The sequence below is a fragment of the Odontomachus brunneus genome, unplaced genomic scaffold (genome assembly GCF_010583005.1).
Source record: "Odontomachus brunneus isolate Ranch 3 - 2012 unplaced genomic scaffold, Obru_v1 Obru_scaffold_007, whole genome shotgun sequence".
NCBI lineage: Eukaryota > Metazoa > Arthropoda > Insecta > Hymenoptera > Formicidae > Odontomachus > Odontomachus brunneus.
The window spans coordinates 3,434,304-3,445,170 of NW_022639457.1; the positions used below are offsets into that span (position 1 = coordinate 3,434,304).

Genomic DNA, 10,867 nt, shown 5'->3' on the forward strand with positions numbered 1-10,867 from the left:
TACGAATACGGCGAGAAGCTCGGACGATCGCCGGACGGGACGCTAAATTGCGTTTAGGCGACGCGCTGTGTACGTGTCTGCCCCAGTACGGGAATTCGATGCAAATGGAGGGCGATTCCGGGCGAAATGGGAACGGCGCGCGACGGAGCAGGACGGGTGATTACGTGTGGCGTGGTCGAAGGCGAGTGAAAAGCGCCGTCGTAGAAAACGAAGATCTGTTTCCCGCGTTATACGACGGTCGAGTCGGGCGGATCTGATTTGCGAAATGAATCTTTACGTTCGACTATTCGCGCGATTCTCTCTCGCTGGTAGCTTCCCTCGCGGTGTTTTCTGCACACCACCTCCTCCTCTTCTTCCTCTATTCGTTTTCTTCCTGAAGAGACTTTCAATCCCCAGAAAAGTATCCCAGCCTGAGATACGTAATTTTCCGTTTACGGTGACGTTGCACATCTTCGCGAAAACGTCATCGTTGGAGCGAATAGGGGAGACCGAAGCTAGATGCCTTATAGAATTTCGATGGTCTCATGTGGAATTTCGATGATTTCGGTGGTCTCATTATGAGACCACCGAGAAAAATAAAAAATTTTTGAGATTTTAATTTGCTAACATTAACATTACAGCTTTATAAGTTCTCTCTCTATAGATAACTCTATAAAAAAACAGCAGTTACACAACTTACCTGCAAGTAGGACACATGCAAGGTCATTGCCTGAAGCTGATTTGATTCCAATAGATAATCTCACGGTGAAACCGTACTCCAAAGAGTTAAGTCGAAGTTTAGCAAAGCTTTCTTCCGTGACAATCGCTCCTAAGTATCGATGACACGCCAGAGAACCCGAGTCGAAAATTTTGATCCTACTTTCAGTCTTATTATTCCATTCAACACCTATTTTAACTCTAAAAAAGTGAAATTTCCAACATCATCAGAGTTAAAGAAGAACCTAGGTTATATCGTTAGAATTAAATCTACTTTGCTAATTTAGCTCCCTCTGCGTTGTAGAATTCAAGATTTAACATAGGATCAAGATTGACTCGGGAACACTGTAGAAAAGAGCCAAGTACGCGACATGGCGGGATGAGGTAATGAAGGACAGGCGATTGCGTCGCGAATTATGATGTTCGCGCCGTGCTTGTCGAAAGTGGGTCGCGCCGGAGTGTATCCCGCAGGAAGTAAATTGATTCGGCGCTCGGGGGAGGAATACGGTAAATGCAAATCGTCGCGTTCTTCTTTCACTCCCCCCCCTCCCCCCTCCCTCTGGAAACACGTCCCGGCGAACCCGCCAACCGGCTCGGACTCGGCGCTTTCGACAGCGCGGAGATGTCGCTTCCCTACCTCTACCCACCTGCCGTCGTGGAAACTGTGTTTCACCCTCCCCGGCATACCATCGTCGAGGAATGGTGCCCGGGATCGGCTTCTTTCGCCGTCGCGCGCCACCGCGGAATGCAAACTGGTTATTTCTCGGTGGCTCGTTCGAGGCAGAGTCGCTGGATAGGGATACGGGCGCAGGGATCGTGTAGCAGATATAAGCGAAGCACCACGACTCATGAATACAGGAGACTTGCTCCTTCTTTCCCTCTCCCTCTGTTCCCAATGTGGGAATAAGCAGGGAAAGATATGGAGGAAGAAATTTTTTATACAACGGAGGACCTCGTATCGAAACTTCAACGTAGTTATTCCACGTGTGCGTTATTCGAAAGAAGAGCTTTATATAACTGAAATTTCTGTTACGTTATTTGAACCGAGAAAGAGAGAGAGAGAGAGAGAGATGAAAATTCACGTCGTGTGTGTAAAATAACTCACCTTTAGGACACGAGATCGCCGTGTGACGTCGGCGATGGAAAGTGGTCATGGTTATGCGATCCAACACACGAAATTACGATTTTTGAGTTGATGACTTTCTACATAAGACAAAAATGTTTCAAATCGTGTGGGCATTTGAAATTAATTAAAAAATGGTTTTCCACTAGTTGCACCATTTTTTGCCACCAGTGGCGTCTTTTTTACTCACTTTTTAAGGGCTGAGCTCATAAATGAATATCCTTAGGGAGAAGAAAATTGACCATGCTTGATTTCTTGAACGATTGCGAAGAGCCTCGGTGGTGTTTATATTTTTAAATCATGTATCAGATTTTTATCTTCATTTTTCTTGTAACGTATCTCACGTGAGTTGGATCTTTTATTTTCTTTTGCATAACTACGGCCAAACTTTACAAGACCCGTACGAAAAGATCTCAGTTACGCTATTGGATTGGTGTGAGAGATGATAACCTTCGCAAACTCGACCGAAGTCGTCGTTGACTTTCCTCGTTTTCGCCGTCTTTTCATGCGAAAGAGCCCACTGACCGGACCCTTAGGACGGTCAGTAGTGGCTGAAGTTAACTAAATGTTCGTTTCCTCGGTAGATCGTTGTCGACGTGATGATAAGAAGTAAGAAAGACGGAGCGCGCGCCCGACCATAAAAGCTCGCTTGTTATCCCAATAGACGGTGTACAATACAGAGTATGTCTCGGATTTCCCGCGGATCCCTTCGAGCGACTTCGAGTTGATTATTGTAAAACATTTTGCGCGCGCGAAATAAAGCGATACGTAGAAGAAGCTCACGCGGAGTCGTGAAGAATTTCGCGAGTTTCGCATGCCTCCGGCGAGCAATATGTAAATGTATACAGGATGTCAACTTCTGCAGCTCTCGTAAAGACACAGTAATACGGATTGAAGTGAACATAAAAGTCCTGTACTGTTTTGTAATAATTATCGAGATATTAATTGAATAATTAATTAAAGAAAATTGGCGAAAGATCGCTTGTGATAATATATTCTACAAAGTTATTAGAAAAAAGGTAGAGGACTTTTTTGTTCAGTTTGACCACAAGCACGCGACGTAAGATGTCGTCACTACAGTTCATCTATCATATTTCGCGTGATCATTCACAAATCTTCTTTAATATCTTCATAATTATTGCGAATATCGCGAAACGATATAGAACTTTTATTGTTATTTTTTTATTTTATGTTCATCTTAATCCCTACTATGCCTCCACGAGAGCTTCGTTGTTCTGGGACACCCTATGTATATATATATGTATGTACTTTGTGCGTAACGTCTCGTAAAATCAGCGTTGCGCTAGGGCGAGCGAATTTCGCGTTCTTCGAGCGGAGGACGAGCGAAATTGCCGCTCTAGCGATCGGTCTCCTCGCAAAAGTAGCAATTTTTTTACGACGAACGTTAAGACCCCCGCTAAGAACGTTCGCCGAATTCAGGCGACCCCGAGTCGGAACGGATCTTGCGTTTTTCCTCCTTTTCCCTTCTTCGTCGGCTATTCCAGCCGGGACCTCTGGAAAGGAAGAACATCATCGATAAAAGCGGGTTTTCGCTGGCATCGTTCCTCACCCGAATGGAATGTAAACGGAGGTGGTATTCCCCTCATATCCCCGTTCGCGTTCGCGGCGTGATCGAGGAGGCGGCCGGGCAACTTCCGCAACTTCTCCAAGTACGTCGGGCAACTTTCCCCGTTCGGGCCTGCCATTCGCACTGGTTACTCTTTTACTGTCCATCAAGAGACGCGCGCTTCTGCAAGCGTGGTTTGAAAGAGAAACGGACATTCCTCTTTTTTCTTTCCTTTTTATGTCTTTCTCTCTTTTGTCAGAGAGAGTGCGAAGGTTAGCCACATGAAGTTGTCTCCCTTTTATGAAAATTTTCTCTCAGGTTATCTTGCTCAATTGTAACTGCCAATATTCGTTCAGTGTTCGCTCCCTAACTCGAAATTTTAACTCTACTTTCGACTGAAATTTTGACTGAATCGGTATATCTGGAGACGGAAAAACGTTCATCCAAAAGTGTGCTCACAAGAGTGCGTTTTACGGTAGTTGCATATATCAACAGAATTTCTATGCATTGTTTTTGTTTAATTTTCCTGAAACACCACAAACTTTAAAATAAATTTATTCAGCAAGACAAAATCTATAAAAAGCACTATTCCTTTTACTCACACTTTTGGAAACAATCGGCCTTTTTCCCACTTTTTTTTTGTGAAGTGGAGTGAAACTTTACTAGAAAAGTGGACATTCTAGTAATTTTTCACTCACACAGTGTAATTCTTTATTCTGGATCGTCGAGTGAATATTTGCACTAGAAGTTGAAAAGCGAATGTGCTCCACCGTCACAGGAATTCACTCTTTCAATCAATCGAAACATTCGTTTGTATGGAGCTGGAATTCACTGCAAGCTCGAACGCAACATTCACTCTTGCGATTACAAGTGGCAGTATTTTCACTATCACTTGAAGTGATAAGTGAGATTTCGCTCCAAAAAACGCAGAAGGCAGGTTCGGGATATCAAAGAGCGATCGTTGAATGGAATATCGAGGCCGAAAGGATCCAAATTTTTCCAACGTTCGTTAGAAAGCCGAAATTGTAATTGAGAGTAGAGGAATAGGGTGTGCAGATGAGAGGAGTGGGCTCGCCACTTTCCCGAAATTTCCTCTTTCCCGAGGCGTCTTATTTAATTATTTAAAGTAGAATTAATTGTTGTCGTAATCGTCGAATGTGACGCGCGCGGCAATCTGTGCGACTCGTGGCGCGCGGCGCGCAAGTTCGCCGCGCGCGCGCGACGAGAGAGACGTTCCGTGCGACTAAGAAATAATACAATTCGAAGTGCCGCGATCGAGTTTGGTGCCGCGCCAGCGGGCTTTAATAGGTTAATTAATCCACTCTCGACGTGTAACGTCAAAACCGTAATCAGACGTCGGGATGACGACGAGACGGGGCTTGTGTTGCCGGCGAGCGCGCGCGGTGTTGGTCTCTCGCGCGCGTATTATACCGCGCCGTTATCGATCGCTCCTTCAAGTCTCGTCGATCCCCGTTATAATCGCGCGCGCATTTCCGCGATGCATACGCGATGCATACGCGCCTCGCCCGTCGCCATCACCAGTCGTAGCCCGAAATTAGTTTTACCGTCGCAATTGCCCGTCGCCGAACGCGGGGCAGGCGGGCGACGGGCGGCAGAGGGAGGGGGAATTTGATTACGCGCAAACATCGATTCGGGGGCGGAGGAACGAGCGGCCGCGATTTTATTATCGTGTACACCGCGGTCGTAGTCGACGGCGTCGGCGGTCTGAACGGCATAAATCGAAGAGCCGTTCGTCGCGTTTCTATTATCGGCGACGAGTGGCTGGCGGCGGAGTCGATTAAAGGGACAATTCCGAAAAACGTTGCGACCGCTAAATGTCAGATGTGACGCGCGTTGTCGCCGATGGCGAGGCACGGACACACGTGTGTATGTGTGTGTGTGTGTGTGTGTGTGTATGCGCGCGTGGGTGTGTATCCTCCCGAAACGATGACATATCAGATAACACGTTGTTTATTGGCCACTTAAAGGCTATTGGATCACCGGTGATAGCGATAACGGCACTGAGTCGGTGATTTATATCCGAGCGTTGCGCATTAATAGCCCCTGCGCGCGCGAGATGTTTCTGCGTAATAACTGATGTCGGTATTCGGAACGTTAAAGGACAAATCGACGTAAGTCTTGTCTCATTCCCGACACGTTGGGAAACATTTTTGCGCCCGTTGTGTTCTTCCCTCCTATCCTCTTTGACTTTGACTCGAATAAATAACGCGCTTAAAATGTCGCGTTTGACGACCGCGGCGACGTCGAATTCCGCGGTCGAGGGTGGAGATGAATTCGCGAACTGAATGTGCGCGTTTTTTCTTTTTTTTGCACTTTCGCGGCGTCTTCTGCAGACAGCGGCATTGTCTAGCCTCTGAATCGTTTCGTCGTCTGGTGAACATTGACGGCGCTTTAGTCGCCTTTAGCATCACTCAAAGACACAACGTGCTGTTAAGAACCGCGGCTCGGAGGTGGAGGAGGGAGTGGCTGCGCGAAAGACAAGTACATGTCAGAGTAGTGGCACGGTAAATAGACAGGTTCCCGAAGTCCGCCAGTTCTTTTCCTTCCCCCCTGTCTCTCTCTCTTTCTTTCTTTCTCTCTCTCTCTCTCCCCTTTCCTGACTCGAGAGTACTTTTTATCAGCGACCGCTCCATGGGGGCGTCTCTCTGTCTTATCTAAGTTTTTATTACTTTCGCCGATGGGAGTTTATTATGTTTGCTGCGCTTTCCTCCAGCACATCGAACGATCGCCCGACCGAGTGACGTAATCTCGAATGAGCAGACAGATTTCTTTATTGCAATCACGGGCACGAGAGCGCGTCCCTTGATTATTTCCAATTCTGTGCGCGAATAGGGCTCGTCTGATACTTACACGGAGAGAACATATCCAAGATGTCCCAGCTCGATTTCACAATCTCTCGTGAGAGTGTAGATCGGTTTGAAATGGATACAAAAGTCCTATATCGTTATTCGCAAAAATAATTGAAATATTCATTAGAAAAGAATTTGTAAATGATGACACTCGACATTATAGATAAGCTATAGTGATGACGTCTGCGTAAAACGTCCAAGTAAAGCGATTACTTATTTTTCTACTCTTAAATAATGTTTTTCTTTCACAAGGAATATTTTCTTGTTAATAGTTTTCACAAATATACTCATTACAAAGAAAGTTCATTTATCGTATGCTCAAGAAGAATTTATTCTCTTCACAAGAATATCATAAAATTTTATTGAAGGAAAAGTTTGCTCCGATGTTGTATAGCGAATAAACCGAATTTTTGTTTTAATTTAATATTCTTGACTGAAACACTAAACTTACTGGTGATAAAATGTACTTTGAATAAATTTGATGCTTACGATAAATTGATGATAGATTTGCGAATATATAATCTTATGGAATAAATAAGATTCACTTGAATGCAATATGCGCTTCTCTGTGTGTAGTGCGGGAATAGACTGTCACTGCAGTCTATTTTGCTGAGGAATATCGTGAATTATGCAAGAAACATGGTTTTCAGTTTCACATTTCAGTTCCTAAAATATAAATAGCGCATAAGAAATGAAATGATAGCGAATTATGGCAGAATGTCGATCTGTTCCTCGGTTACAAAATTCTACAGTGATTTTTGCTATGAAATTCTCTCCATGTGAAGATATCGAATACGGTACATCGCGCGATCAATGAGACGGTACGTAACCGTCGGTAGCGTCAAGTATTCTGAACGTCCCGTAAATGCGATGGCGAGACCGAGAGAAAATCCGATCTCACGTGGAGAAATCGACTTTCTCAGTTTCTACGCGGACGTTGCTTTGCGTAATTGTTTATTCCTTTTGCGATTGTTCTCTTCCCTTGCTTCTTAAAGTTTTCAATTTCTATGTGCGCTTGAAGCTGTAGTAGCCAATTATTATCAGATTAATAAAGGACTCGGGAGAGCGAAGTGAACTTTTCACGTTGCTGACGGGCTGAATCTTTCGAGCCCACAGGAACAGAATGACGTAGGACTCGGTGAAAAACACAAGCGCAGAGAGCAAACGCGGGTAAAATAATAGTAGACATTCGTCAGAGGTCATTCGAAACGCTCGGCGAGAGCGGCGAAAGCCAATTAAAATCAATTTCTGGCGAACTCATATTTCATCGCGATCGTATCCCGTGTGTTCGCATGCGTAAAAAATATTTTTAATTCTGTCACTTTTATCCCCAGAATTCAAATTGGACGTAGATATTCCTCTCGAATCACTCGGGCATGAGTTGCTCTCGAAATTAAAATCAAACGCGAAGCGATCTGTGAGTTAGCTCGATTCGATTGAGAATAATCTCTCGCGTGCGCGCATTTCGTAGCTCGTGAGTCCGCGCGCGAAGGGGTTAATTTCCATTCATCGCCAATAGAGCGAGCCGCGCGTCTGAACTTTACAGCTTCTTCGTTTTCGCTCTTCTTCTCGCTCGCCCGCCTCCTCGTTCGTGGGTAACAGTTTTCACTTGGCCGCGCACCGTTTCCAGCACAACGTCGTCGTCGAGGCATCGAAACGCTCCGTGGAGCGCAAACGACGACGATGAAACGAAATTATATGGTCTTGCCAATATCGCGCCAAGTGCGCGCAGTCGAAACTGTCTCTTTTGCGATACGCACGCACGTGTACACTGTCGTTCGTTTGTGCAAAGACAGTTCGATGGTAGTTAGGTAGTAGAGGAGAGAAAGAGAGAGAGAGAGAGAGAGAGAGAGAGAGAGAGAGAGTCGGATCAGAGGTCGGAGTTTGTTGGCCGTGTTAAGTCGAAGACCGGTACGATCTCGGTAAAGACCGTACAGACGGAGTAACGTCTACTACAAAACTTAACGTTTGTCATTCCGAGCTAAAAGCCCGACTATCCCTCTTCCCGCACTCTCCTGCTTGCCGCGCGACGAGCGTTGTTCCGGCCACACGTAGCTGCGGCTTTAACGCGTCCTCCTTTCTAAAAGGCGGCACACGACCTAAACTTTCCCGCGAACTCGAGAGCTTTTCTTGGGACGGTGGCTTCTGTTCGGGGCTAACCACCGAAGGTGCTCCGTGTGCCACTTAACGCGAAGTCCTTTAAGCCCTGTCGACACGTATGGAAATGTCTCCTTTTCGCTCTCGCTCCCCCTGGCGAGCCAAAGTCCTGGTCTATGAACACTCGGATGGGAGAGTCGCCGTCGCCGACTGGAGGCGAATGCACCGAGTGCAACAAACTTCACATTTCAACTGTTGTTTTATCTTGCTTCGCGCCGCCGGGACTGTACAGTTATGTTATTACATAATGTCGCGTAAGATGTGTTCTTTGAGGCACCCTCTCGGCGGACGGGGGACTTGGCAAATTAAACTCTTTGCCACATTGTCGACTTTTTGTTCCTCGGAGCTTCGCGGTACTGAGAGCCACCTTGTTATTTTCATATCTTCCTCCTCTCGCGTACTGAGAGAGAGAAAGAGAGATATATCCGGGCAAAGAAGCATGTTTGAATAGCGAAAATCCGCTTAACGAAATAACGGTTACCGATAATACCTTTATTACGTGAGAAATATATAGGAGATGTTATGAGAAACTGTCGTGCAAAACATTTTCGGTACGCCTCGCACGCAGAGAAGTGACTTGGCAATATCTACTAAATTATATAATGTAATAAAATATATAGTAGTAGTATTTATTACCGTTCAGCTACATAATAAAATATATAAACTACATAATATAATATACTAAATTATATAATATAATATAATAAAAATAAATTGTATAATACTCAGTGACTGATTCGAACTTAGCTGAAAGTCTAATTATTATTCCTCAAAGTTGGCTATCACACAACTGAAACAGCATTCGCTATGAAATGCAAATTTACTGAAATGAAAAGCGCATATTTATTTGGATAATTACATGAGATGTGATGATTTTTATTTAATATCGCTACGTCAATTCATTTATAAGTTATAGCTGTTTAAAGCCGCGACGCTTGACTCCAAATTCGCACTCGCGCTGGCACTTGCTCTCGCGCAGGCGCATACTATGTTATAAAAGTAGGTGAACAACCGCGCGGCCGCGGCGAGTATATGGACGCGGGGAGGGGGGAGTCGCGGGCCCGGCTTATCTGAGGCGCCGAGTGGGGGGGAGAACAGTAGTGAGTCGGCTCGCCGCGTGCGTACACCACGTGTTTCATTCACGCGCCACGTCGCGTCTCATCCGCCGCACAGTAGGGAGAAATTTACTGTTCAAAAATCGCTAGAGATCACAATTTTATAGCAATTAGGATGATTTTTTTTTTTTAATTAAACGTTAATCAACGTAAAAAAAACTATCTAGCCCGATTTTTTTTTAATTTTTATAAATGTTGCAATATTAATAAGAATTTGTAAAAAATCATCAAGTTTTATGAGCCACTCCAATTGGAAAACTTTCCATCTTTTTGCTGCACAATACAGTGTACTAAGATTTACAGCATCGCTGATTACGAGTCTGATATAAAAATCAGCATTTAGAAGTTGACAACTGCTAATCTCCTGTCAACATAAACAAAATCGTTTCGTTTTAACACAGTATATATGTTGCAATGAGGTATACAAAGTCGTATAACATAAATGTAAAGCCAGTATTAAGATCTAGTATTGAACAGCTGTCTGTCAATCCCACAGCCGATATGAAAAAAATGTTTCTGTAGCACGAAATGTGTCTGTAAAGTATATTAAGTTTAGGTTGCTGAATACGAACTTAATTCTTATTAATATTGCAACATTTAGAAGAATTTAAAAAAAATCAAGCTCCACAGTTTTTTCTACATTGATTAACGTTTAATTAAAAAAAAAAAAAAAAAAAAATCATCCCAATTGCTATAAAATTGTGGTCACTTTTTGAACAGTAAATTTCTATTTGTTCCCACTGTGCGCCGCTCGCTACCGCCGAATAATCTAGAACGCGCGGATCGATATAATTGTTAACAACTCGACTCGTAGATGTCGTAACGACTTGAAACAAAGATCATTGGGATGGGAAAATTATCGCGCTTCAGATGGATGCGGAATAGTTCCGCGGATCAAACAGCGTGATCATGTAAGTACGAAAGACATTGATTCTTGTGTTTGTGTAAAAACGGACATTAATCTAGGTTGAAGACTAACGAGAAATCTTGGTTTAGATCTGTAATCCGAAACGTTTTACGTTTCGTTGTTTCGACGCTAAAGTTTGTATCGACGATAAAGTAAAATTTAAAAGAAAAGCAAAATTATTTAACAGGAACTTTTTATTCAGTAGCGAGTATTTTTTGCTGTAGTGCCAAAGTTCAGATAGCTAGTAAAGTTAGCTTCAGTAGCAACGATATTAGTTGTCATTATTTTAACGACACGTTTTATTGTCACAATTATAATATATTTTAACTTTCGCGGCCAACCTTTTTTCTGCGTGGTAGTTATATATATATATATATATATATATATATATATATATATATATATATATATATATATATATATATATATATA

The 10,867-nt window shown here is 43.7% G+C and overlaps 1 protein-coding gene and 1 long non-coding RNA gene across 4 annotated transcripts in view; one reads left to right on the top strand and one right to left on the bottom strand.

Moving 5' to 3' along the window:
- LOC116854026 overlaps positions 1–10,867 on the top strand; it is a 92,626-nt gene that overhangs the window by 80,311 nt on the left and 1,448 nt on the right. The gene's annotated exons all lie outside the window — the stretch shown is intronic.
- LOC116854025 (lachesin-like) overlaps positions 1–10,867 on the bottom strand; it is a 471,144-nt gene that overhangs the window by 39,359 nt on the left and 420,918 nt on the right. The gene's annotated exons all lie outside the window — the stretch shown is intronic.